This window comes from Pocillopora damicornis, chromosome 1 (genome assembly GCF_964200805.1).
Source record: "Pocillopora damicornis chromosome 1, jaPocDami1.2, whole genome shotgun sequence".
NCBI classification, from domain to species: domain Eukaryota; kingdom Metazoa; phylum Cnidaria; class Anthozoa; order Scleractinia; family Pocilloporidae; genus Pocillopora; species Pocillopora damicornis.
In genome coordinates, this window is record NC_142670.1 from 16,564,230 (window position 1) to 16,589,140 (window position 24,911).

General features: G+C 37.2%; 1 long non-coding RNA gene and 2 pseudogenes across 3 annotated transcripts; 2 read left to right on the forward strand and 1 right to left on the reverse strand.

Annotated features, from left to right (window-relative positions):
• The first annotated feature begins 366 nt into the window (after nucleotides 1–366).
• The window catches only part of LOC149052354 (uncharacterized), a 219,968-nt pseudogene continuing 195,423 nt past the window's right edge, over nucleotides 367–24,911 (forward strand).
• On the reverse strand, nucleotides 12,652–17,349 carry LOC149052355 (uncharacterized). Of its 2 annotated transcripts, XR_016183315.1 has the most exons (4): nucleotides 16,643–17,349; nucleotides 15,259–15,320; nucleotides 14,482–14,573; nucleotides 12,652–13,997 (listed from the first exon to the last, which is right to left on the reverse strand). It is a non-coding gene; the product is annotated as an uncharacterized LOC149052355 (long non-coding RNA). The 2 variants fall into 2 exon arrangements; XR_016183317.1 differs by lacking the exon at nucleotides 15,259–15,320 and having other exon boundaries at nucleotides 16,643–17,348.
• On the forward strand, nucleotides 20,954–24,208 carry LOC113668416 (uncharacterized; annotated as a pseudogene). Its single transcript, XR_016183348.1, has 3 exons — nucleotides 20,954–21,398; nucleotides 21,818–22,881; nucleotides 23,344–24,208. The product of XR_016183348.1 is annotated as an uncharacterized LOC113668416 (transcript).

Genomic DNA, 24,911 nt, shown 5'->3' on the forward strand with positions numbered 1-24,911 from the left:
TCTGTAAGAGCATGCTCCTAGATTCATTACTTTGGACGGCCTTCGGCGCTAGGTGTTATCTTCTCGTGCGTTCACCTTAAAAATCTCACGCTACACCTGGAGGATGTCAACTTCTCGAAGAAATCGGAATAAATTTACAATTAGATGAACAATAACGTACAATAATACCCACCAGCGCTACGCTCAAAAATAGAAACGTATGAACAATTCATCGGCGGAGTGACGGTGGCGACGTTATTCGTAATTTCATTCATCGCTACATACGTGCATTGCATGTGGCCACAGAGTTTGTCGGATGTGATATATATTACTACGACCCTTATAAAGCCACTATCACACTGACAACGACGCATTTTTTTAAGAAAGATGGCTTCAAATCAGACTAACCGTTTTTCCAGCCTAAATTTATCAGTAGAGGAGTTCATAGACGGACAGTAAAATAAAAACACCAAGAAAAAGACTAAACGATATGTTGCTGCGTTCCATGAATTTCTTGTTTTGAAAGGCGGGACGAAGCAAATGAACTAATGACTCCTCAAGAGCTGAACAAGTTTGTCAGCGAGTTCCATATAACGGTTCACAAAAAAGAAGACAACTAGTAATACGAGCCTAATTTCTTAAGGGCATTCTTCGCTGGCTTTAAGCACCATTCGAAAAAAAATAAACTATGGACTTTGTCTTATAAAAGACGTCCAGTTCGAGCAAACTCGGAAAGCGCTTCAGTCAAAGCAAAGGGATCTAAAACGGAAAGGCGTAGGCAACAAGCCTAATGCTTCTGCTGCTTTTAGTGAGGAAGATATTCAAGTTCTGTTTGAAAAAGATCTCTTGGGAAGTTCCACGGTAGAAGCGCTTTTAAACACGGTATGGTTTAACAATACAATCCATTTTGGGTTACTAGGCTGCGAGGATCACAGGGAAATGTATTCAAGGGGAGACGTAAAACTTTGTCAAAACTTCTACATGGCAGGAGTACCTCGAATTCAATGAAAGAGAAACCAAAACTCTTTCAGGAAACCATCCACGGAATGTAAGAGCCATTGCACCGAAAATATTTGCTGTGCCGAACGACCAGAAATGTCCAGTAAAGGTCTACGAGGTCTACGCAGAAAAGCGACCCGCGGAAATGAAAACCAACGATGCACCGTTTTACTTTGGCAATAAAATAATGTTAAATCTGGAAACAACGACGTGCTGTCAACTGATATCATGTATACAACTGTCAGGACGAAAAAACGTTCAGAGTATCACTAGCTACTCTACCGTCTCACAGAAACAACAGTTGAATATGTCTCACACTCTCACTGGAACGTTTGACTCGCCATGTTTTAGTGAGCAATGGAATCAGATGGCCGCTCGCATTAATACGAAATGTAGAGGAAAGAGGAGGACTCTTATTCACAGACTTCAGAAAACTAATTTGTTTTTAAAACACAAAGATGGCACAATTAGTCTATCATTTCCCACAAAAAAATTATGGGTCGGTTAATTAAACAGAGTTAGCTATTGTTCAACAAAGCCGCGTTCTTAGTTATCCTAAATGTGGCTACTCTTAGCATATGAACTTTACTAATTATGGAGAGCGTAAATAAGGTATAAAACGCGGACTAGAAAATCATTTATCTGCCCAAAATAATGTATTTACAAACTGGTTAGGTGACGGCAGTCAAAGGAATAAAGTTTGGTAAATAGACTGTTTGTTAATGGAAAAAAAAGTATATTAGATATTTAATTATTTTGTTCACTCCTTCAGATAAAGGAAAAAAGCGGCGTTCTCGTTGTGAGAGGGAATCGAACCCCAGTAAGCCTATTTAGAGAGCGCAAGCGCTACCACTGCACCACACGGAATGATCGCTAAAAAATTTCCTTACAAATGTTTCTTTAACGATCTATTTAGCGAACGAACTTTCCTAAACCGATGGATGTTTCAAATGAAAATGTGTTAATGCAGCTTTATTAGGATATAACCCAAATATGCGATATCACCCACGCATTCAAACGGCTGCTTTGAAGGTCGGATTCCATGCGTTGCTCTTACACAAATATTCAAAAAGACTCCAAACTTACAGCCCCCACAGCCGGTTATTGTTACTGAAAATGCTTGATGGTAAATTCTTTAACTTGTTGTTGTTCAACCACCTATCAAACATAAATGAATGCATTTTCAATCGCATGGTATGCGACAACAAAGTTCAGAGAATAAGAGTGCTGCCCTAAAAAAAGTTATTTCTGTTCTCATGCTCTGATAGAAAGGCCTAAAATAAACCCACAATTACTACAAAATAATTTATATATGGGGTTGTCACATTTTTCCTTTTACTTTTTTTTCTTTTTAAATTTTTTGTCCCTTCGTCCAAAAGAGAATATTTGTAGGAAAATTGAAACACAGATCTGAGTACTGAACCACATAGAATATTCTTGACTTGTTAATGTGGCTATTTAAGGAAGAGGGAAAGGTTCAAAGAGTGAAATTCTACCCCAGAATAATTCCGTTAGCAAATTTCCTTACAAATGTTATTTCATATAAAACTTCACAAATGTTTCTTTGATAATCTATTTCGCGAACAAATTTTCCTGAACTAATGCATGTTTTTAAGGGTATTTCATAGTCCAAGTGCGGCCACTCTAGATGGGTATTACTACTGAAAATGCCTGATGATAAATTCTTCAACTGGTTGTTGTTCAACAGCCTATCAAAAATAAGTTAATGTATTTTCAGTTGCATTGTATAGGACAACAAAGTTCAAGATATAATAGTTCTCGAAAACTGAAAAAGGTGCTACTTCTCTTCTCAAAAAAAAAAAAAAGACAAACAAAACAAAAAGCCAAAGCAAGTAAAAGCTTTGGCAAGCCCAGTGTGCAAAAAAGCAAACAAAAACAAACGAACAGGGAAAGGTGTGAGAATCATTTGGTTTCTGGTTCACGCGACATTTCCCAATTATGATCTATTCATGAGACTTTCCAATCAGTTTATTTAATTTATAAGAATTATATTTTTAACATAGATACATTTTTCTTGTAGGAATTGAAAGACTCAAGTAATTTTTACGCTCATAGATCGTCACGTTATTTATTTGCTTGATTTATCTTGTTGCTTTAAGCCCATGCTCCCACGAAGTGTTAATACTGAAACCATTAGAAATATATAAAATCGTCATTACTTAAATCAAAGGTTCAGGCGGATGTCGCTTTGAAATGAAAGTCTCTTAACTCATGAATCCTACTTTGTTTCGAATCTTTAGTTCATCGTTTATTTTTTTTTTACATCCGGATGTTTGAATGCAATTGTATTCCAGAGAATAGCAGCCCTTATAATTAATAGACTGTTCTTTCATCGACTCGCGAATACCCACAAGAAAAAAAAATTGTGCGCGAGTCGTTTTTAAAAACACAACCACACGTTGTATGACAAAAAAATCGATTTAACTGTTATTTCATCTCTTCAGTCGAAGGAAGCGAGTACAACAAATGAGCGTCATTTAATTGAGTACTAAACATGCCTGTGGGGCAAATTGTAAAATCAGCGATATCTTTTGGCGTCTCGAAGATGCCGGTGCTCGACAAAATAAGATCAACTTCATTTTCTGGATTTGAAAACTTGCAACTCCGCGAGTGAATTGAAATGTATTTTTAACACCTACGCATGCGTAAGGGAACGACTTGGGATATGCAACTTTGGTCTTCTCGATAACTAAACCCACAAGTTCCACCAGCAAACGATTTAAACGAAACGCAAATCTCCATATTATCATGTAAGATCTGTGACGGTGTGTTAGGACATTAATATACCAAAGGTTCCAAACCTCGATATTTTATTACAATAAATAACGGATGAATGTTATGACAAAATTCATGGATATGGATCGAAGATTCGAAATCTGTAAAGTAATGTGTTAACAAATTAGTTTCAGTTCATATCGATAATATCAAAAGAAATCAAGATAAATATTTACCCATTGGTTCTAGGTGTCCATAACACTGTCTAGCGATAGAAAATCTTAACAATTATATCTGTTACGTCATCAAATTATAATGCGCAAAGAAATTAGAATTTTGCGCAATACAAGATCAGACGTTTATACAACAGATCAATTAGCTAAATTAGTAGGTAGCTTCTCAATCAAATTGACTTTTGTAACTATTCTTTGACTTCCGCCGGCAAAGGAATCATTGATGGGTCTGGAAATTTTAGTTTTCTAAAGGCAGTAATTCCTAGAAGGTTTTTCTAGAAAACATGCAAATAGGAAAAAAACCCATCTCTTGGTATTTCGGAGGTTGATTCATCTTTGGATTTACATCTATCTGTCACGCTTGTCGTGCAGCTGATATAATAAGATGGAGTAGATGTATAAACTGGAACTCAAATCTGGCTAGAGCGAGGTGGAGCATAACGTGATCATCGAAACAGCTAATAAAATCATGGATAAACAAGGTAAGAGTATTATGTGCGTTTTTTCATAAATTGTAGTGATTTATGCTAGTAACGGTGGCGACAAGTAGGCACGCCATGTATATTTCATAGTCGCTAGCAAATAAATTTTGCCAGACTTTGAGTTAGATACACAAGGAAATGTTTACAGTAACTTTCTAACCATCCTTTTGTCTTTTTGAATCCGGAAGCTCAGTAGATTCTGTCATATCAGTCATTGTTAAAACTTGTAGGAAAGGTATGTAGGACAAAAGTATTCACCAAAAACTAAATATTTCTTTGCCAGCTTAAGTAATGACAGGGTATTAAGTTGAGATGATAAAACAAAGGGTTATGTCGACAGAAATAGCGGAGGTCAAATAAATTCGTTAGATGAGGTCACACAATTCGGGTAGTAGTCACCGTGAAAATTTGCATATTTGAGCGGTCAAACTACGAAAGAAATTCCTCGAAAACTAATGTATATTTTCAAAAAAAACTGCACCACAGTTATTGGGACATATTGGGCTATAAAGCATGAAAGTAGGAATGAAGGCTAAAATACCCAAAGCCACTTCAATCTTTGCTTTCCATGATTAAATAAGCGTTTTAAAAGATAAAATTCTCTTTAAAATGTAAAATTCTTCAGTCCATTTTAATAACCTTCGATCTTAATTCGTTACATTAACTAATTTTGGCTCCAACTTGTAGAAGCCGCGAAACAGGTCGTATGACAAAGAGATAAGTTTGCACAAGACGTCACGCAATATATCAAGCCGGGTTTGTCCAGTTGATTTTGATGGTCGCAGGGAAATGTCGAGTTTGTCGCTCAAAACCGTTGTGGTCCATAGGAGCATAACATCATTAATGACGGGAAGAAATTTGCAGAAAGGAGGGCCAGTTCATCGGGTTCCGTGTACTAAATCTCGGGAGAAACGGCAAGAATTATTTCAGAGTGTATGCGTGTTGTTTTGTAAATATAAACTCTGTAACCTATTTTAACTTGTCTTTGTGTCCTTTTAAGCAACGCAATATGTCTGTTATGACCAGAGTGCCAAATTTTATTCTTTAATTTTGATCTTCTCCTCACTGTACGTAGTTCATGAATTGGTATTTCAAAGTAAACTATCGAGAAGGCGTCTACTTTGTAAGTCACGCAAGCGCGCAATCGTTACGACTGATCACGTTTCCGCAACGTTTTAGGACAACTCGGCATCTATTCTCCATTCAGTTGCTATGAAAACCTAAAATCCTCAATGTAGACGATAAACGAACGAAGTTTGAACGGTCAAAAGGAGATCTTGGTCAATTTTAGGAATCATGCAAATGATCTTTGACACGTGCGCAATTGAGCAAACACATGGATTTGCGTTGTTTTTAAGAAGTTGGTGGATGGAAGCTAGAGATGCACCGTTTTACTTTGGCAGTAAATAATGTAAAATCTGGAAACAACGACTTGCTGCCAATTGATATTATGCAACTGTCAGGACACAACGTTCAAAGTATCACTAGCTACTCTACCGTATCACAGAAACAACAGTTGAACATGTCTCGTACTCTCACTGGAAAGTTTGACTCGCCATTTTTAACTCGTGAATTGCGCACATGCGCAAGAGCGAGTTATAGATACGATGTGGGGAGTAGCATTCGCTCGCTCGCTCGATTGGTCGATTTCTGTAAACTTTTTTTCGATTTTAGGCTTTTGAGTGCATTTGATAGTTTTTGGCAAGCAATAAACAAACGAAATGGCGACCTTTGTTGCTAAGAATAGTGGTGGGGTGAAAAAGAAGCCAATGATAATCTTAAAAGAGTGTTTTTTTTCCTTTTAGTTTCAACAAGCGGCGCCAGCGACTTGCAGGCATGCTAGGATTCACACTGAAATAACAGAACAACCTTCGTTTTTCATAAAATTGTAATTCACAATCCTTGAACTTGAAAACAATCCGAAGATTCATTGAAAATATCACTTACTGCGAAGCGCACGGAGTTTACAGATGTTCAAAAGCTTTTTCTGTTATGGTGTGAGATTAAGGACAAAATCGATCATTACGTTTCGTATCGTGTATTTTTCCTGTGTGAAGCAACAAAAGATGCCGGCGACTGACGAAATTATAAGTAAACACGAAAATCAAATAACGCCTAAACAAACAATTTTAGCTACGGATTTTTAGTGAATTTTTAACGAACAATTTTCTTTTAAGGTTAAAGACAATTTGAAGATTCGAAATACGTATTACGTATTAAAATGCGAAAGTTATTAGCCACAAAATTGATAAATAGGCCTGAAATGCAATTCTATCTTGTCATTGATTATACGTTGCCTAGCACGTGACTAAAATCTACCCCGGCGGAGATCCAAAATGACGGTGGCAGTCTTGGCTTAGTTATATCGCTCAAAACTCGTTCCCGTTTGTCTCATTTGATAAAGAGGGAATCGTTAATGTTTTCATTAAGACAGTATTCCCTTGATTTTCTAATTTTACAATGATAGACAGTAAATTTCACTTTTCACCCACATTTACTTCCAACATTTTCTTTTGAACCAGAAACAAAAATGATATACGTTTAAAACACATGACATCATCCACCCTTGTCAAATGTAATAGCATGATCATTTCAATTTCAATTATTTTGTTTCTTTGCTACATTAGCGAACACTGAACTCCTGCTTGTACTCTAGATACGACAATCAACCACAAAATTCCATAAACCAGATAACACTAAACATAATCCAAAAAATAATGTGTCAATTCACGAGTTTGCTCATAGAGCACTTTGATTTAGTTAGCAATGGAATCAGATGGCCGCTCGCATTAATACGAAATTTAGAGGAAAGAGGAAGACTCTTATTCACAGACTTAAGAAAACTAGTTTGTTTTGAAAACACAAATATGGCACGATTGGTCTATCATTTCCCACAAAAAAATTATGGGTCAGATAATTAAACAGAGTTAGCTATTGTTCAACAAAGCCGCGTTCTAAGTTATCCTAAGTGTGGCTAATCTTAGCATATAAACTTTACTAATTATGGAGAGCGTAAATAAAGTATAAAACGCGGACTAGAAAATCATTTCTCTGCCCAAAATAATGCATTTACAAACTGGTTAGCTGACGGCAGTCAAAGGAATGAAGTTTGGTAAATAGACTGTCAGTTAATGAAAAAAAAAGGATATTAGATATTTAATTATTTTGTTCACTCCTTCAGACAAAGGAAAAAAAAGTGGCGTTCTCGTTGTGAGAGGGAATCGAACCCCACTAAGCCTATTTAGAGAGCGCAAGCGCTACCACTGCACCACGCGGAGTGATTTCCTTACAAATTTTTCTTTAACGATCTATTTAGCGAACGAACTTTCCTGAACCGATGGATTTTTCAAATGAAAATGTGTTAATGCAGCTTTATTAGGATATAACCCAAATATGCGATATCACCCACGCATTCAAACGGCTGCTTTGAAGGTCGGATTCCATGCGTTGCTCTTACAAAAATATTCAAAAAGACTCCAAACTTACAGCTGCCACAGCCGGGTATTGTTACTGAAAATGCTTGATGGTAAATTCTTTAACTCGTTGTTGTTCAACCACCTATCAAAAATAAATGAATGCATTTTTAATTGCATGGTATGCGACAACAAAGTTCAGAGAATAAGAGTGCTGCCTGAAAAAAGTTATTATTTCTGTTCTCATGCTCTGATAGAAAGGCCTAAAATAAACCCACAATTACTACAAAATAATTTGTATATGGGGTTGTCACATTTTTCCTTTTCCTTTTTTTTCTTTTTAAATTTTTTGTCCCTTCGTCCAAAAGAGAATATTGATAGGAAAATTGAAACACAGACCTAAGTGCTGAACCACATAGAATATTCTCGACTTGTTAATGTGGCTATTTAAGGAAGAGGGAAAGGTTCTAAGGGCGAAATTCTACCCCACAATAATTCCGTTAACAAATTTCTTTTCAAACGTTTCTTTGATAATCTATTTCGCGAACAAAGTTTCCTGAACTAATGCATGTTTCAAAGGACATTTCATAGTCCAAGTGTTAATGCAGCTGCAGCCATGTGGCCACTCTAGATATATTGCTATATTATCTAATTGGTCAGTCGAATATACTTCCAGTACGTTTCGATGGTAGGGTAAGGCTAAAACCAAGGGAAAAATTAAACATGTTCTAGCTCCGCAAATCATTGAAAGTTGGGCAAACCACGATCCTTTGTCGCTTGACTATGTATTCTTTCCTTTCAGACAGGTTTTGTGCCTTTCGGTTCTGGATTTGCATTGCATTTTATCCAAGCCATTTGTTTCCTTTCTTCTCGTTTCACGTGAAAGTCTTGTTTAAGTGGTCAACTTCAATTTGTTGGGGAAAATCACCAATGCTAAATCGTTCATAACGGAATTCAGAAAAAAGTTTTTGTTAAAAGTTTTGTTTGAGGCTACTTTCATATTCTATTTCATAATACATCTTACACTTTTCTAAACATAAACCTTTCTTTACATTCTTTACATTTATAACCTCAAAATCTCTCTAAAAAGAAACAATCTCTTTGATTCAATGCTGTACACACTTATCATCTACTGAATATTCCTGCCGCCCCTAACAAATTTGAAAAATATATTACACCCAAAAGGCTTAAAAAAGGACACAATGAAAACAACCTTAATTTAAGCGCTGAATGTAATGGATATCAGCAGGGAGAAAAGTGTTCTCCCAATGGCCAGTTTTGTTTCCTATTACAAATCATTATCAGGATTTCTATTTTATGATCGCTAACAAATTTCTGGGTGCCGTTGGTTAAGTTCAAATGCACCTTATCGAGCGCGACAGTAATTTAGGAAGTTCCGTGTTCTGCTTCAGATATATGTTCCCTCGTGGAATATTATTTTTCAAGAAATGAGGCTTCCTCACAGGTCTCATGTTGCTTGTATCCCTGTATCCACTTTATCAGAAATATAGCCAGCAGTAGTTAAATTCAATTACGGTTAGAGAGTCCCGGATATCTCTATAAAAACTTTACAAATTCGTAGGAGTCAGGGAGTCATATATTAAGGTCTTTGCCAGTGGTACTTTGTTGCTACTGAGCTTGAGGTAAGATGATTCAGAGACGCTCGAATATTGGATCTGGATTTAGGAAGGATTGGTTGATGGGATTAGTACCCCGTCCTGGCCTCTCAAACAATTTGTTCGGATTAATCAAGTTTGGAAATTTATGGCATACTGTAATACTGATTCATAGACACTTGGAGATAAATTAAAGGTGCATGACACATTTCTAAACCTCACATTCAGTTGTTGCGCTCATTTCAAGTGCTTTGACTGCTTATTCAAACTGGACTCTCGTGTTTTAATCAAATAACAAGTGACACTGGGCTGATTGTTTTTCTTTTTTGTTTTTTTTTTCTTGTTTTGTTTTGTTTTGTTTTGTTTTTTCATCCCTTAATTCAAAGGATAATAATCAGAAGAAAACTGAAAAAAAGACCTAAGCACCGAATTGCACGGATATTCTTAACCTGATAGTTAGGCTAGTTAAGAAAGGGGGAAGGGTCTAAGGGGGAAATTCCATCCTCGAATGATTCCTTTAACAAATTTGTTTACTTTTTTTTTCTTTGTGGACAATCTATCACGGAACGAATTTTCCGAAACCAATGCATGTCTTAAAGGACATCTCGAAGTCCAAGTGTTAATGCCGCTTTCTTAGGATAAGATGCGACAGCACCCACGCATTGAACTGCCTACTTTCAAGGTTAGATTCTGTTTAATATATTTGCCTCTCTTTTGTGCCGGCCTCATGTATTTTTTTCAACTTTAAAGATCGTAGGCTCGTAAGACCGTTTTTAACAATCTCAACTTTTGTATTAAAAAGGATTTTACGTCAATTGTCGCCCATTTCTATTTTAGCGCAGTCATTAGAGTGGTTATTTTCTTCGTGAATATAATAATTTCGGCAAGAGGAGAAGGAATTTCGTCCATAAAATGTCGTCTGCGGTACGTACTTGAGCAGCCATTTCGAATCCTTGTTTACCTTCTGCAAACTACGTGATCACACAGCTAAAAAGATCTATTACTAGGGCTGCTCATTTTTTAAAGAGAAATTAACATTTCGGGAGACGAGGAGTGCCACATAGGGGGAGGCAGGATCAAGGGTCTTGTGCATCAGCATAAGAGGAAAGAAGGCATCTAGGTCACTTGGAGATAAGGCATTATTGTATGTTCGGTAGATTTGGATTTAAGGCGTCTTTTGCAAAAATAAAGAAGAGTATAAACTTACAAGTCCGATAACAAGGTGTTTTTGCTAAAAACGTCTGATGGTAATCCCTTCAACTGATTGTTGTCCAACCGCCTAACAAAAAATCATTTAATCACATCATTTAGTACGTTACACCAGTAAAGGAAGGTCAAGAAACACAGAAAATGCTTGTAAACAGACTGTAAGCGTCAATAAAGCAATGCCTCCTTTGTAGTTGCAATAAGAAAACGAGCTATATTGTAGAACAAAATGACTTTGAGGGTTTTCTATTCGAAGCATTGAAAACAGTCCACTGAACACTTTAAAAATTCCTCTCTACTCCCTCTGTATCTTCCAATCACCTATTGTTATAATACATGAGGCTTTACCATACGAACTGATATGAAGTGTAGACCACTTCATGAGTCAGGCGACGTTAATTTGTTTTCATGAGGGTGGGGGGGGGGGGGTAGGGTAGTTAATTAAGATACCAAAAGAAGTATGAAAGGGAAAAATAATGAACTAATAATTAAGAATGTGTGGAATAGACAGACGTTGGCAGAGAAGAGTAAGGACAATTTTCTCGTGTTACGACTGGTTTGCGGCCCAGTCTGGGTTTCCATACGGGAAGTTAGTTTTTAAACATGCCCAGAAGTGGCCTTTTCGAACGATGCCACATAGCTGCATGATACCGGTATACAAATGTATGTAATATTTTCCGCAGCCAGCCGTAAAATTGTGCCTTATTTACCGATAATACTGGAGGTGGGGAAACTAAAACACCAACAAAATAATTTTAATTTATTTGCCTAAATTGCAAAAAAAAAACGCAGGAAATTGCATTTCCGAAATCCTAGATTTAAAAATGTTCTGTAAGAGCATGCCCCCAGATTTCTTATAAAGGGGTAAGTTTCTAAAAAAACTGTGGTGCTGCGTCGGTGGGAGAGTATAGCGGGTAATTTAGTGTTAACAACTGGGTTGAAAACGTAAATTAGCCACCGTAAAGAGTTAAAAAAAAATGGTTTAACGATTCATCGGCGGTGTGACGGTAGCGGCGAGATTCGTAATTTCGTTCGTTGCCATATACGTGCATTGCATGAGGCTACAGAGTTTGTTGGATGTAATGTGATACATTATTGCGACCATTATAAAACGATCAACACAATGATAACGAGACTTGTGAAAATCATAATTCCCCGCGATGGATATTCGATTAGATAAACTAAAAGCAGGGAATTAGACAGGAGTACCGATCGTTACGTTTAGCTTTTCGTAAATACTACGAGTACGTTTCGGTAGCTGGGTATGGCTAATACCAACATTGTGTGAGATAGGGCGTATCGCAGTGCTGAAACCACACGATACAGACCCGTATTCTTCGAGAACACGGACATATCCGGACGTACCGTGTTCCAAGACATGCGATGTGTCCACCGAGTGTCAGGAACTTTATTCGTTCCAATTCGGACTTAACCCGTCGCATGGAAAATGCGATGTCAGGATACGTCATTGAAACGCGGCCTGTGGAGACCTGGAAATTTCCTTATACTTTCAGATTTGCCGCAAATAATGGCGTACCGTATACGAGCGCGCGGTCAATCAAATTGTGTCTTTCTAAAAATTGTCTTTTCCACCGTGAGAACAGTTTCACTAAGTATTCTTGTCCCGAAATTCTACGGTACCAGACGAATCGATCTGTATTCTAGAACCCGATTTTTCACGGTAATACGAGAATCGCGTAGTATTCAAGAACCCGAAATTCCACGGTACTAGACGAATCGGTCTGTATTCTAGAAGCCGGTTTTCCACGTTTCTTTGAGAATGGCTTGATATTCAAGAACCCGAAATTTCTCGATACTTGAAGAATAGATTCATATTCTAGATTTTGATATTCCACGGTAAGAGAAATTTCACTCGGCATTCTTGATTCACACTACATACTATCAGGTGTTCTTGGAAAAAGCAACGAATTCTCCCGATAATTCTGCACCCTCTTACTAGTGTATTTATCTCAGAACCTTTACTCTATAAAACAATAAATTATTTTAATATCTAATAAATAATACTCAAAATGGCCAATTTACAGAATCTATTTCATCATGTGATGACTAACAACTAAGTCTAACCTTGTGCACAAAAAGGGAAAAAATTTAGATCGCGTGTAATAATTAAATATACTAAGCTAAAAGTGCTTAATGCTTGACATGGATGAAAGCAACATTTTCGATATTTACATAAATCATTACACCACGACAATAAGTTTAGTATGATGAAAAGACATTTTCATCAATCAGATATGAAGACAAGAATAACAAAAATAAATGTCTATACTCTAATATTAGAGAGTAATAAAATTTTATCAAAAACAACAATAAATTCTAAGCAAGTCATACCATGTGAACAACTTAGTGGGCCCTGGTTATTTACTGAGCTGGATAGTGCCTTTTTAAAGCCAATTCTTTAACATAAAAGTTGTTTGAAGAGCACAATAATTCAAGAAGCTTGTTTTAAATCATTCCAATCAAATTAACTGTGGCATATCCAAAACTGTAGCATTCTTTACAAAGGTCTTCAGTACATCTAATATTACTTCAACAATAAATGGAGTTGATCGCCACAAAATTCTATGTTATTTTAGGATTCTTCCCAGAGATTTTTGAACTGTTTGCAATAGCTGGCAGATTATGTTCCAATCAAGATGAGAGAGAGAGAAAGTTGCATCATTTGTTAATTTTTCAATTTGTGAAACCAGCTAATGCAATATGCAAAAAAAAAAACGTGAGCTAGGGTTAAAAAGGAACCATTCACCCTAATACCCATAAACCACCTTGCCATTCTGTCAAATGAACTGAATTAAAAACAGAAGGCAAAACATACAAGTTATGTAAATAAAGAACACTTAGGCATTAATTTAGTCCCACAGTGACTGCAGCCGTCTGTTTCCCCATCGCTTTCATCACCACTGCAATGTTGTGGGGACTGTGGGGAGGGAGGAGTCCTATTTTGAGAAGGAGACCTCTCAGGGCTCTGTCTATCACCAGGAAGGAGTACCCATGCAGGTGAGGAAGTTGGTAGACTGTGTGTGGATGGCTCTCCTTCTACTCTTGTATTTTGTGGATGTGAGCTTCAGGAGGAAGATGGCTGTTTGTCAATTTTCTCCTCAAGTCTCTTTAAGAGAGGAGATAGCTGTGGACTACGCCACAGTGGTGACCTCACAACCCACACATCCTCTTAACTGCCCTCACCATTCTCCTTGCCACTCATGAAATTTGCATCAAATTGTTGCAGAGCAGTCTTCTCTGCTTTATTTCTTCTATCAGGTAGATTGTCGAGGTATTGTTGTCTTTTCGTTTCATAATATCTTGACACAGCACCTGGTACATAAAAATAGTATTAGGTTAATTGCTTATTATTTATTTATTACCCAAATTCATGAAAAAGTCTTTGATGAGAATCTTGTCCTAACATTGAGAGCTACTTTTCTCAAATCTATCCATTCGTTCTCTCAAGTAACCTTACATCAACATTCGATGAGAAAGTCAGGTTAGGTCATTTTTAAATTCAACCTATTAAATTGTTAGATATGCATCAAATGTGTCTCTTCGAAGTTAAGTTTCATTCAACAGGAACAATAGGGGTCTTCTACTAAAGGTAGGCACAAGACGGGTTACACACCTTGAAAAGCTCTGTTTTAGGGTACTCTAGACAACAAACTTTCAGATGAATTAAACAAAAGTTTGAAAATTTCATCCAAGGTGACCACATTTTGTTGGACCAGAAAAGTAAATTGCATGCACACTCTAGTAGCACATTTATGTATGTACTTTAAAGAGAAAATCATATGAACATATCACTTACACTTGATAGTTGACTTTTCATAGTCATTGTTTTCCTTTTCCAGTTCCTTACAAAGAAATCCTCGAACAGCACTGTTGTGGGCACTATCAATGCTACAAAGGAATGTTATAGTAGTACTTTGTTAGAAAGGTGCATAAAGATGAACAAAATTAAATATAGGTTTAAGTTAATGACCAAGCTTGTTTGGAAGGTGATAAAATTTTTGTGTGTTTAAGAACTGAGACTTTGTCAAGATCTGTGAAGTTTGCTTGTAGGAAAATGTTTGAGGGAAAATCACAGACAAATAAAATCCTCTCTTCCCCATTTGCCAGCCAATCGCAAAAAGTCAGGGGACTTTGCAGAGAGCCGGAAACAAGTCACTTCAAGTTGTTTTAAATGACAGAAAAGACCACAATACACAAGAACACAGGCTTCTCCATCTCCTCGCGGTTTGCTTGAATCAAGATGGTGGACTATTAAGCATTGTGTAAAATCTTTTTTTGTCTTGTGAAAGTATTGCTTTTCCATCACAAGTAAGCAAAGCTTTAATTTGTCCTGCAAATTTTAATGTGGCTTCTTGTTTAAAAGTGTGCCACCCCTCTAGGAGGGACAATCTCTTAACTTTGGTTGTCCTTTGTCCCCACCTAGAAAGGGAAATTTAGTTCTTTGACTACACCCTTTGCAAAGTCCCCTCCCTTAACCAAGGTTCCCCCTCCAGGAGATGGCTGATGATAGGTGCATATCCAAAACATTCCACAGACGAACTCTTAATATCCTGAATAGATATCTTTTACTCACCCTTCACTTCCACAAAACTAAAGTTCAACTTCTTGTTTGTTGTGCAACAAGTGCATATCACCCTTAAAGGTGAGAAGAATATATATATATATATGTATAAGAACATTAACATTTCTTATAAGAACAGTGTATGTGGAATCAAAGGTGAAAAGTGAAATAAGGGAGTTAGGTTCAAATTCTAATAATATAATGGGTGACAAATTATGCTTACAATTGTGTGGTTTTCTAAAATTTTCAGCCAGAATAGAGGATTTATTATTTACAAAAACAAACAACTTAGGGACAAATAAAGAAATAAATGTTTAATCATTTGTCTCATGATGTAGAGTCTGGCTATCAAAAGTTTGACAGCAATGTTTCCTACTGCTACACTGCTAGTCTTTGTCAGGCAGCATGTTTGAATGTTTACATGTCGCTATATGTAGTACTTTGGTGTTTTGTCATTGGTACGTTGTAGTGCTCTGTCCCTGGTGCATTTCGATCCTCATTATTATTCCAACTAGCTGATGTTATTCCCTCATAGGTCCACTTTGTTACTGACCGGCTGTGATGCTTTTTAACAGTAGCCATCCACACTTCAGAAATTTTGATCCCACTGTCTCTATTGACGTTATTAGGGTAAAGTTTTATGTGGATGGCTTCTTCATCAATAATGAGAGCAGAATCAAAATTCCTTAAGCATGGACGCCCACAATCAAAAAGCATAACAGCTAGTCAGTAAAAAAGCTGACCTACAGGAGAACAACATCTGCTGGTTGGAATAATAACGAGGATCAAAATATCCCAATGACGGAGGGCCAAAATGTACCTATGACAAAACACCAAGGTGCTACATATAGCAACACATAAACATTTAACTTCATCACCTGATGAAGAAGACTAGCAGTGTAGCTGTTGAAACAGCCAATCAAACGTTTGATAGCCTGACTCTAAATCATGAGAAAAATTATTAAATGTTCATTTATCTATGTAACCTCAATGAACAATAACATCTTCTTTAACTTAAGGACATTTTTGTAAATTATTACAGAAAAAAACAATCCACACTGAACTATGTGCAGTAACCTTTTTCAGTAGCTTTAGCGCTAAACTGCAGAAGTTGATTTTCAGGCACTATTGGCAAATGATGTCTGACATTCTCAAAACTTCAAAAACTAGTGCAATCTTTGAGGCCGCCCCCCGTGTATTTATTCTTCTCAGCTCAGGTTCAAACAAGCCATATGACATGCGGTATTAACATCACAAAGAAGAGAACAGATGCTTCTTTCAATAGAAATAAAGAAGGGAATACTGTCCCACAAGCTTAAAATACTTCCCATACCAGAATCGAAGCTTAAAAGGAAACGCCTATTGCTACAGTGCTGGAACAAAAATTTGCACAAACCTTTAGTTGCTTTGGAACAGGCTCACGGTGGATATTCTCCTTCTCGGTCGACTGAGGTTGGCGATCGAGCTTGTGTCGTACAGTCTGTAGTTCGGTCTTCACCTCAGCCACTTCTTTACAAGCGTTTTCCAATTCCACGCTCAAACTGTCTAGTTTGGCATTTTGCCGCTTTACCATATCCCCCAGTTGTTTGATTGTGTCGAACTGTCGAATTTCTCGGTTTGAGACCACCAGGTTCTCCCGATTTCTAATAGAACCGTCTCGTAAAGCTCTGGATGGGATGGAACTGCGCTTGATCGGGCGCCGGTTGATGAGCTTGAGCTGGATGGTCGTCGACTCAAAGTGGTACTGGTATTACCACTCCGGAAGAAAGTTGCAGCCACATCGATGTCAAAACTAAAACCGTCCAGCGAAGATTACGTGACGCGTCCACTAGTCTCTTAATCTGATTCTAGAGCAACCACGTGAGTAAGACTAACCAATAAGCGCAGTCTCATCGAATGTCACGCATTTTGTCGCCACGACTGTCGGCACTTTAATCGAGAGTTGCTACATCACGGGCGACGAGCGGGGAAAGAAGAAAAGATCGAAATACGGGTAGTCAGCGGGGAAACGAATTTAATACTTCATATAGATACAAATCAGTTGTAGTTGCAGAAAACAATAGTGTTGTAAAGCCGAAATGTTAACCAGTATCCTTCGCTAAATAAAATGTTAAGCAATTTTTCAAAAGTGTTGATGGCACATATATCTTTTGCTGCTGTATTAAACAATGGAGGCATCGGAAAAGGCATCGGTGGCATTCGGAAAGGCACCAAGAAAAATTATATTTACGTTTTGTAACTTGCAAAAAACAATCGTGTTGTAAAGCCAAAATGTTACAGGTTGTACTTCGCTACTCAAAAAATTAAGCAATTTTCCAAACGTTTTGACTGGAACAATATTTTTACCGCTATATTAACCAACGGAGGCATCGGGAAAGGCATCGCGATCAGTGACACCGGTAAAGGCATCAAGAAGAATGATATTTACGATATATAACTTGTTGTAGGACGAGAAAAAGGATCTTGACTTGTTGAAGGCGTTAATCACAGTTAGTTTGCTTTTCACTTGAATTTTGCAATCTCGACTTTCGATTCCGGAAAAATGAAAAGCTAAGCAACTCTAAAAAAATTTCGTTCAAGATTTTTATATTTTTAGAGTCATCAATAAGTTTGTATCCACCGCCTTTAGATAAGAAATTTAAAATTTCCATCAGTTGTAGTTCTTTTAGTGCTTATTATATATATTCAATCGCCTCATTTCGCGTGAAAAAGACATGTAGGAAAACACTGAGCTTCGAGAAACAGCCAAGTGAAGGCTAATGTGTTTACCATGCTTAAATATTTATAATCAAATGAACTCGGGATGAAAACCGAACGGCAGGTGAATTGTTGTGTTGGTGTCTCTGTCCCCCCACGTCTCTGCGAAAGGTATATCCAGACAACCTGCATGGAAAAACTGACCACAGATATTGCACCAAATTTTTGAAAAAATCTTTAAAACTAGACTGGTGAGCAGCTCTCTACGAACGGTAGTTGTAAAATTTCTTTATTCTCCGACGCGTTTCGTCTAACTATAGTAGACTTCTTCGGGGAGTTTTACAATTCAACGCTAAACACCTGTATTTATAAGCCATAGTTAGCGGCTATACGAGGGCCAATGACCATAAAGGCTTGGCCGGACCTACGAATAGGAACAGGAGAAGTTGCAAAATTTTTGAAAATTTTTTGGGGCAAGGTGGGAGAATTCATTTGGGGACCACGGTTTTGGTTTTCTTTTTTCGTCACGCACGTCACGCAGCAAGTTACAAAACGTAAATATAATTCTTGGTGCCTTTCCGAATGCCACCGATGCCTTCTTTGATGCCTCTATTGTTTATTACAGCAGTAACAGACAAATGTGCCATCAACACTTTTGAAAAATTGCTTAACATTTTATTTAGCGAAGTATACTGTTAACATTTCGGCTTTACGATACTATTGTTTTCTGCAACTACAACTGATATGTCTCTATATGAAGTATTAAATTCGTTTCCCCGCTGACCACTCGTATTTCGGTCTTTTCTACTTCCCCCACTCGTCGCCCATGCTGTAGTAACTCGGCAGCATATTAATCGTTGCTTGGAGTTCTTTACCAAGGCAGCATAATGCGTGAAATACGGATCAATTGAGAAGGAAATTTTGTGAAAACTGCGTTCTTGGTTTGGGAAAAGCTTCTATTATGATCACATATGTGAAAAGTACAGTTTGCAGAGATTAACCGTGAAAGGTGAGTTGAGTTAATAATGAGGTTGATCTTTCTGGAAGACGAAGTCAAAACATAAGTTGACGATAGTTGAAATTCCTGAAAATTTTTCTTCAGTCCTCATAGTGTTTTAAGCCCGGGTCGCACAAGATATAACACTCTTGATTATTTGCGATGGTTCAAAGTTAAGCCGTTTTGAGAGAATGAAGAATCTTGTTCCGCGCGGGCTGGACAGAACTGAAAAACCTCTGCGCATGGTATGGGCTCGCGCGCAGGGGAAACTGGGGATGAGAACGTGAAGCCATAGCAACACGTACGTGAAATGGCGGAATTTTCGAAAAAAAATTACCAGTGCCATTTGTTACTCCAGTTAAGACTTAGGTAGAACTTGTGCGCGTAAAACCTTCACTTAAAAGACCGACTGGTAAGAGTGCTTAGACATATCTCCTGAACACAAACCAAAATTTTACACCAAAGACAAGAGTCAAAGATCTCTGAAAACATTAGTAACAGTTTTTTAAACAGCAACTATCACCCATAATATCAATTAAGCTCCGCTGTAACAGGTATTACGGGTTACGGCCCCTAATGACAACCCCATATGTGCAATACTTTCACAGCTCTGTCCAGGCTGTCTGTTGTAGGCTGTGTTTATGTAATTACAAAACTTTGTTGGGGCATGGCCAGGATTTTTCTGACCTTTCCCTATGTATCAACATAAGGTCCACCAATCAATTACATGTACAGTACTTCAGTTCTCTGTGGAAAATGACATTCAGAGGTGGAAAAACACAATCTGTTGCTTTACAATGATACATGTAAACGGCTTGATGCAGATTGTCCTTTTTAACTCGCGAATTGTACGCATGCGCTAGAGCGAGTTGTAGATACGATGTGGGGAATGGCACTCGATCGATTGGTCGATTCCTGTAAACTTTTTTTCAATTTTAGGCTTTTGAGTGCATTTGATAGTTTTTGGCAAGCAATAAACAAACGAAATGGCGACCTTTGTTGCTAAGATTAGTGGTGGGGTGAAAAAGAAGCCAATGATAATCTTAAAAGAGTTTTTTTTTTTCATTTTAGTTTCAACAAGTGGTGCCAGCGACTGGCAGGCATGCAAGGATTCACACTGAAATAACAGAGCAACCTTTGTTTTTCATAAAATTGTAATTTACAATCCTTGAACTTGAAAACAATCTGAACATTCATTGAAAATGTCACTTACTGTGAAGCGCTCCAAGTTTATGGATGTTCAAAAGCTTTTTCTGTTATGTGTGAGATTGAGGACAAAATCGATCATTACATTTCACATCGTGTATTTTTTTTTGTGTGAAGCAACAAAAGATGCTGGTGACGAAATTACAAGTTATCACGAAAATCAAATAGCACCTAAACAAACAATTTTAGCTACCAATTTTCAGTAAATTTTTAAAGAACAATTTTCTTTTAAGTTTCAAGACAATTTTAAGATTCAAAATACATATTACGTACTAAAACGCGAAAGTTATACACCACAAAATTGATAAATAGGCCTGAAATGAAATTCTATCTTGTTATTGATTATATGTTGCCTTGCCCCTTTGTCTCATTTGATAAAGAGGGAATCGTTAATATTGCCTTGATTTTCTAATATTTACAATGATAGATAGTAAATTTCACTTTTCACCCACATTTACTTCCAACCTTTTCTCTTGAACCAGTAACAAAAATGATATATGTTTAAAACACAACATCATCCACCCTTGTCAAATGTAATAGCATGATCATTTCAATTGTAATGCCTTCTTATTCCAAAGTTACTTTGTTTCTTTGCTACATTAGCGAACACTGAACTACTGCTTGTACTCTAGATATGACAATCAACCACAAAATTCCCTAAACCAGATAATATTAAACATAATCAAAAAAATGATGTATCAATTCACAAGTTTGCTCACAGAGCACTTTGATTAATAATAATGATTTTCTTTATTTGCTTTTGTTATACTTTTGACTCTAAGGTACACACATCTATTTGTGTGTAAAGGTTGCTACTTTATACCCCAGGAAATACACATGTAGCAATGCTATTGCATGTTGCTCTGTAAAAGGGGCCTCACAATATATCAGTTCATTGATGCTGATAGATCTAACATTCATCTTGTGTTGTTTAGTCACTCCTAGAATTGGTGACAAGTTCTAGTGCAACCACTGCAAGAAAACAGAGAGCTAAAGTACCTTCTACGAGCATCAGACACTATAATTATGGTGATATTGCATGTGGATTCTCTGGTCAAAATGTGGAGCTTAAGTTAGACATGAACTCTGATTCAAAAAATGAAGGTGCTCTTGTTGGGATGATGAAGATAGGCAGTTCTTTTCAGAAGGAGATTCTAGTGGTGATGACAATGATGTAGATGATGAAATGTTACCAGAAGAGTCCTCAGTGGAAAAATATGAAAGCTCCATGCAACCAGAACAGCAACTCTTGGTTAGTTTATAGAATATAACTGGTTCATACGGCAAACTAATACAAAAAGAGCAGATCATAACATTGCCATCTCTCTTAATTACCCTCATAAAATGGCTTTTGCCCTTAAATCACTCTATTTAGGTAGCTTAATCTCTCATAAACCAATAGAAAAATGTTTTCTGGGTATTACTCTTCCAACTTAAACTAGGTTTTACTGTTTTATCTTGGGTAAAAATTTAGATATGGCAAGTGCCTTGTCTTGCCTCAGGCAACAGTGTGGCTATGGCCCTGCTTTCAAGTGTAAAATTTCTTTAAGTGAAATATTTTGTTATTCATTTTATTCACAAGTGATGTAAATATGTGCAGATGTACATGTATACTGAACCTTTAATACTATTTATTGCCATTGTTTCCGATGCACTTTTATTTCATTTCAGGTGGATGATGTAGAGAACAATATGCAGAGCTTTGAGTATTCTGATGAAATGGAAAACAATGCAACCATGTGTGGTAAACAGAAGGAACCAGAAAGTGATTGCACAGAACTGAGGGCTTTGCTTTTATTCTTACTTCTGTGGAAGGCAATGTTCAAAGTTGCAGACAGGGCCATTGTTCTTAAAGTTTTTCAAGCTGGTCTTATCTGGCATTGGTAAGATGATGCAAGTAGAAGTTTTTATTAACTTTGCCAAGATCATCCCAGAAACATTGTATGTGATTCCAAAAAATCTTGGCCTTCAGAAGGACAGTTTTATTAAATATGCAGTTTTCCTTAAGTGTAAAACTCTCTATAATTTTGATGAATGTGTTTGTCAAAGGCGAAATGGTGAGGTTGTATCAGCAAAATGCAGTCATGTGAGTTATCCACACCACCCACACCAAGCCCGAAAGGAGGCCATGTGGTTCCCTTCTAATGAAAACTATGAGGTCAAGAGCAGGAAAGACATTCTTGTATCCTAAGCAGATTGACGGCTTTAAAAAGGTTACTGATTCATTAACAGACCTTATTAACAAGACAAACTTCATGGAAAACTGTGAAAAGTGGAGAAATAGTTCCACTTAGCTGCCAGACAATGTTCTTGGAGACTGTTTTGAAGGAAGAGTTTGGGAAGAGCTTCAGTATGTGGACGGAGAGCCCTTTCTTGCTATATCAAATAATTTTGGTCTCATGTTGAATGTTGACTGGTTTCAGCCCACTCTTCATGGTTCAGAATCTATTGGTGTGATCTACATGGTTGTAATGAACTTCCAAGAGAGGAATGCTTCAAACCTGAAAATCTTATTGTTACTGGAATAATTCCTGGGCCAAAGGTGTCTAAGCATCATATCAACTCCTTCCAGCAGCCATTAGTAGATGACCTTATTGACTTATGGGATGGAGTTATCTTAGACACAAACTTCTCTGGAACTGGGGAGATGTTCTGAGCTGCTATCTTAGCTTTGTCAAGTGATATACCAGCAACTCGGAAATGTGGAGGTTTTATTGGCCATACTGCAAAGAAAGGTGAGTGCACTAAGATGCACTATAACTAGAGTGTTTTATACAATTTTAATAATAACTCCTTGGCAATTTTTTTTGTATTTGTGTATGTATACCTACCAACTCACATGTCTTGGGAATCAAAAACTTCGATCTCAAGCCAGCCCTCACCAGCTGACCAATTTCTCACACCTAGCAGAAAAATTTGAGCTAATACAGCCTCTGATTTTTAGAAGGGAAAGTGCTGGAGACAAGGTTGTGTTTTCATACCTTAGGAAGTTTGAAATTGTTTGGGACTGTGTCAGAAGTCTTGGGATTATCTCCAGAGATGATCAGGTTCTCTATCAAAAATCCTGGCACTTGTAGGATAAAAATCTCACACCCTTGGCCCAAAAAAAGGTTGGCAGGTATATATTTGTTGAGTGTGTAAATACATGCTTGTTGCACTGGCATCATTCTTTATATGGTGTTTTACTATATTTCCAGGATGCAGCAAATGCTTTTAAAAATTTCCAAGAGCATCATTTGGTGATAAACCTGATTTCTCAGGATTTGATAGAGAAAGCTGGGAACGGCGATCCAATGAAGACCACCAAGCAGCTGCAGAGAAAGTACACCAAGCTAAAACACCAAGTGATGCCCAGAAATTTGCCTCTTCAAGTGGAGCACGTAACTCTGTCCTGTTCCAGATTCCTTACTATGATGCTATAAGATTTGCACTGATTGATCCCATGCATAACTTGCTTCTTGGGAGTGCCAAAAATGTTCTGAAGACTTGGATTGAAATGGGAATTTTGAGTGAATCTGACTTGGAGAGAGTACAGAAACGTGTCAATCTTGTTAAGCCACCATCTGAAATTGGGTGCATCCTAAGCAAAGTTTCTGAAGGATTCAAAGGATTCACTGCTGACCAGTGGAAGAACAGGGTATGTATTTACTCCTTTTTTGCTTTAAAGGGAGTAATACCCAGTGGACATTATGGAATGTGGACAGCATTTGTACATGCCTGTCAACTGCTTTTCAAAAAAGTTATCACCAAGGAGGAGTGTTTGGAAGCTGACAAAAAGCTGATGTGATTTTTTGCAAAGTTTGAAGCCCTCTGCGGGAAGGAGAAGTGCACACCAAACATGCATCTTCATGGCCATTTTAAAGATTGCAAACTTGATTATGGACCTGTTTTCATTTTTTGGTGCTTCTCATTTGAGAGGTAAAAGAGAATTATGGGAGATTACCACAAAAACAATGTTAATATTTGTAGGTATTAAACTCTTCTCTAATAAATTTAAAAAAAGAAAATTAATTCTTTCAAACTGGTCTTCCCTTTCTTGACATTTTGATATAATGCAGTAAGTCATGCCATATTCTTTGAAATAAAAAAAAATTATGTGAACACTCAAACCTCCATATTCAAACATACATGTAGATGTCTACATGTAACATAAATGTAAATGTTTAAAGCAGACAGGCCATTAGGTCTGTGGCAACAAAGTACTTATACAGTGTAGTAGCAAAACTCATTAGCTTTTGACCAGACCTGAATGACTGACTGACTGAATGACTGACTGTCAAATTAAAAACAAATGATAATAAGCCCACAAAAATATCACATAATTTTTTATTATTATCAAAATTTTATGCTAGACTTTAATTTTAACCTTGCACCTGCCAGAGCCCTGATACCCTGTTTGTGGCATGTTGCTTTGTGTAAGCCTTTGCATAATGCCTATTTTTGTTTTAAAAAGACCTCTTCAATCGTCGCTGATTCTTATATTAGCGCAATCACTAGAGTCCCAATCTATCCGTGAATATGAAAACTTCGGCAAAGAAGAAGGAGTTTCGTCCATAAAATGTTGTCTGCGGCACATGCTTAAGCAGCCATTTCGAATTCTTATTTACCCAATTTAAACTACGGGACTACACAGCTTAAAAGGTTTATTGCTGGGGCTGCTCATTTTATAGGGAAACGAGGAGTGGCACATGGTGTTCAGCAGAGGTCAAAACAAGGAGAGGTGGGTCCAAGTGTACAGTGCATCAGAATTAGAGGGAAGAGGACA